The 4,716-nt window shown below is 41.5% G+C and overlaps 1 pseudogene; it reads left to right on the top strand.

The window, feature by feature from the left end:
• The first annotated feature begins 1,955 nt into the window (after positions 1–1,955).
• On the top strand, positions 1,956–4,709 carry LOC123256374 (annotated as a pseudogene).
• Positions 4,710–4,716: the final 7 nt, after the last annotated feature.

Raw genomic sequence — 4,716 nt, 5'->3', positions numbered from 1 at the left:
TAAAACTGTTATTTAAGTAAAAAATTTAATTTTATTTCCTGCTTACATGTTTTACTATTACCCAATAATTGTTTCTGAAAAGTACTGTAAATAATCATTGTATAATCAAGAATTGTGATCCTAATCAGTGATCCTAAATTTTATTTGAATAAAAAGAAACTAACATGTAGGCACAATTTCCAGTTAACCCTTTAGTTACCAAATGGAAATCCTGGGATTCTCCAGCTTCAACATCTAGCTTTCCACATATGTGAAGTAATCCAATTTTAGATAGAACTCTCTACTATATCCTATTGCAAACATCACCACCAAACTATTATTTAAGTAGCACTTAAAATGTATACCCTAGAAATTAAGAATGATTTGTGAGATATAGCTCCAATAACACTCATAAACCTAACGTTTGACCAGTACCCCTGGAGACCTCTCATGGCAAATAACTTTTGCCTCCCAATATTGCTGGATGAGTGAGGATATAGTTTGATGATAAGATACAGTTTGAGGATAAGAGTTTGATGATAGAAAAGGAAACTGGAGGAGGATTCTATCCATTAAACAATAGGCACCTTGGTCTTTATCTGCTAGAAGGCAGACATTTTCAAGAACAGTAACTAATATTCATCATTTCATAGGACTGACCAATCCAAACAAAGGAAGAAGTCCCACTTTAATTGTTTATTTTGTAGACACATACATTTCTTATTAGGATCATCCTCAACAATCCACAAACAGGAGCCTCTAAATGTCCTGCTTTTAAATGACACCATGTTGATAGCTTCAGTTCCCAGGATAATGGACAGTCTCTTGACAAATTAGTAATCATTCCAAGTATGAAAAGATGATGCACACAGGAAACACCAAAATATGAAGAGTTTCTATTCATCAGATTTTAATGTGCATCTGTATGGATATCCTATAGAGCTTGTTCAACAACATGTACATTTGGGACAGACAGCATAGACTGACAGTAAGCTAAGACCAGAGATATACCAGATGTTGGGAGAAGGCTATATCATTTTGAGGAAATTGCAAAGGACTTTTACTGATCCCAAGATTCTCATGACAACCCAAGTCCATCCCTTGAATATAAACATTTTACTTTTGTGGGTGTATTGCAGTGATACCCAAAGCATCATTATTTCTGAACTAAAGATGAGCATCACACACAAGGCGATGAATAGAACATGGTGCTTGTAAGCAGGTTGCAATATATTATCAATGAGGAACTTTGAAGAATAGGGGTGAACGAATATCCATCAATTATAAATTAGAACATGAATTGGTCATAAAAGGTCCCGAGATAATATATGCCCAGAGTACCTGACTGGGACTCTAGTATTGAGAGGGGGGCGAAAGAACTTTTCAAAAGGCTTGTGGAAAAGTCTTTCCAACTTTTCTACATGCATTGATCCCATTTCTTCTTGTTTATGTCCAATTGTTAGTGTTTGCATCTCAACAGGCATAAAAGTTATGTTTCAAAACACTAGTACTATTTTCTAACATATCAAGTTGAGTCAATAACAAATGAGGATTTCAATCCTTGTAGCTCACGAGAACGCCCCAAAGGGAAGTAGAGATAGAATGATATACAAAGCTTAAAAACGAGATAGAAGAGAGAACTCCCAATATGCTCAATAGGAAATCTCTTGAAATACACAAGAATGGAAGAAGGAAAGTACAAAAAGGATATATATGATGCAGATAGACATTATAAATTAGAAACATAGGACATTTCAGATTCTAAAAATCAAACCCACATATTATCTAGGTTGCCACTTATTTTAGACTTTCAAAGGTGATTGGGATGAATAAGAGTGAGGTCAGGCCACACATGTAGCTAATTGTGACAGGAAATTATGGCAAGAGTGCAAACTCTAGGATTTTGCCCTTTGAACTTGGAGGAGCTTGGGTTGAGACCTCACACTGCTTCCCTTTGAATTGTCACATGGGGCACAGATTCCATCCAAATGGAAAATGGGCAGAGCACAGGAGCAAAGCTGGGACTCTCATCCCTCACACCTGAGCAGCAAGAGGCCCTCCAGAAGGCCAAAAAGTACGCTATGGAGCAGAGCATCAAGAGTGTGTTGGTGAAGCAAACCATCCCCCACAAGAAGCAGAAGCTCACCAACCTCCAGATGGAAGCAGTGACAATGGGCTGTGGAGATCCTCTCTCACCTTTGCAATTGGTGGCAGTTCAGAGCAGAGGGCATTGGCAATCATGTCTCGGGTGAATGGGGGCTCCATCTCCTTTGAGTTGGGAGAAGACACCATCTGTCAGGCCTTCGCCCCCTTTGGTCCTATCAAAAGCATAGACATGTCCTGGGACTCAGTCACCATGAAACACAAGGCTTTTGCCTTTGTGAAATACAAGGTGCCAGAAGCAGCCCAGCTGGCCTTGGAGCAGATGAATCCTGTGATGCTAGGAGGAAGGAATATTAAGGGGGTTGGCCCAGTAACATCAGACAGACCCAGTCCATCATTGAGTAGTTGGCTGAAGAAGCCAGAGCCTTTAACCCCATCTAGGTGGCCTCAGTGCACCAGGACCTCTCAGATGAGGACATCAAGAGTGTGTTTGAGGCATTTGGCAAGATTAAGTCATGTACTTTGGCTCAGGATCTGATCTCAGGCAAACACAAAGTTTGTAAGAATGATTTGTGAGATATAGCTCCAATAACACTCAACCCTAATATTTGACCAGTACTCCTGGAGATCACTTATGGCAAATAACTTTATGCTCACTCATCCAGCAAATTATGGGGGCAACAGTGTCTGAAGCATGATGACCCTAAAAAGGAACTAAGAATTTGATGATAGAAAAGGAAAGTGGAGGAGGATTCTATCCATTAAATAATAAGCACCCTTAGTCTTTCCTTGCTAGAAAGGTAGGCATTTTCAAGAACAGTAACTAATATTCTTATTTCATAGGACTGACCAATCCAAAGAAAGAAGTCCCTCTTTAATTGTTTATTTTGTAGACACATACATTTCATATTAGGATCATCCTCAACAATCCACAAACAGGAGCCTCTGAATGTCCTGCTTTTAAATGATACCATGTTGATAACTTCAATTCCCAGGATAATGGAAGGTCTCTTGAAAGAGATTTGTAATCATTCCAAGTATGACAAGACCATGCACACAGGAAATACCAAAATATGAAGAGTTTCTATTCATCAGATTTTAGTCTGCCTCTGTATGGACACCCTATAGAACTTGTTCAACAACATGTACATTTGGGATAGACAGCATGGACTGACAGTCAGCTAAGACCAGAGATGTACCAGAGGTAGGGAGAAGGCTATATCATCTTGGGAAAATTGCAAAGCACTTTTACTGATCCCAAGATTCTCATAACAACCCAAGTCCATCCCTTGAATATAAACATTTTACTTTGGTTCAGGATCTGACCACAGCCAAACACAAGGGATATGGCTTCATCAAGTATGAAAAGGCCCAATCACCTCAGGATGCTGTCTTATCCATGAATCTCTTTAAACTGGGGGGCCAGTAACTTCGGGTAGGCAAGGAAGTCAACACCACCTATGCCTTTGCTTATATGTGCCACTCCTGGGGGTCTTCCACATACAGCTGCTGCTGCCACAACCAAAATCACTGCCCAGGAAGCAGGGGCTGCTGTTGTGCATAAATAGGAGGCACATTGGTAACAAGAAAGGGCTGCTAAGCCTCACTTGGGCCTCCCAGGCTCTGAACCCTCAGATGATAGATGGATCTGGGCTAGTGAGTGATGTGTTTGCCTAGGAGATTACCCAATGTGCTAGTAACCCCAGGATTTAGGAAGTTCAGCTTAGCCAAGCCTCTACCTCTACAGCAGTGCCCAAGCTAAGAATCCAATGGGAGTTGTATGTGTGTTTAACTACTCTTCTAGACCCTGGCTTAGGGTTGGATTCTATGGTAAAGGGTTGGTTTGGGCTGGTGTAGGGAGGGGGGTGGTGCTGTTCAGAACACAGTTGTTCTGACTGTGGTTTGATAAATCCTTTCCCCTAATTAGCTGTAGATGTTCACCAATTAGGAAAGGAACACCAATCTTCGTTTGGGTTGAATTACTAAAGGATTTGCTTATCTAAAGGGTTAGGAACAAGAAAACAAGGATAGGACATTTGGGCAATGCTAAGCTACTCTAACTAAATAAAGATGATCTAAATCAAATGGATGAGGTTGATAATAGGCTGGAGTTTCTTCTCCCTCTCTCAATTCCTGGCTTGACCCAGCAATGGTACAAACCAGAGGATAAGGAAGGCTAATGATGTTCTTAATAGCTGTGGTGTTGTTCTCTCAACTCTATTAGTAGCAGGTAGAATGACTTCCTGTGGCACTCAGGTATGGATGCTGGATTGCAGGTCTAAGCCTACCCCCTCCCTTCAACCACCCTCCTCCCAGGATTCTCAAATCTGAGACCCAGTGTGATGTAGCCCCAGGGTATTTATAGAGTGTTTCCAACTGTCTTTTGGCCCTGGCTCATGCCACCTGGGCACATTCCAAAGTCTTTAACCAGTGCTCCTGTCACTCAAGATGTCCTCCATTTTGTCCCAGAAGTTCCTTATTACACTGGGGCAGCTGTACTGGGCACTCAGGCCACACCTGGGCTAGTGTCACCAACACTGACTCTGGCCCAGCCTCTAGGAACTCTCCCACAAGCTGTCATGGAAGCCCAGGCCCCTGGAGAAATCACAGGTATGACCCCTGAAAGACCCCCCC

The sequence above is a fragment of the Gracilinanus agilis genome, unplaced genomic scaffold (assembly GCF_016433145.1).
Source record: "Gracilinanus agilis isolate LMUSP501 unplaced genomic scaffold, AgileGrace unplaced_scaffold58244, whole genome shotgun sequence".
Classification (NCBI taxonomy): domain Eukaryota; kingdom Metazoa; phylum Chordata; class Mammalia; order Didelphimorphia; family Didelphidae; genus Gracilinanus; species Gracilinanus agilis.
Note: the sequence above shows the minus strand (reverse complement) of the source record. Positions and strands in the feature narration are given on the sequence as shown.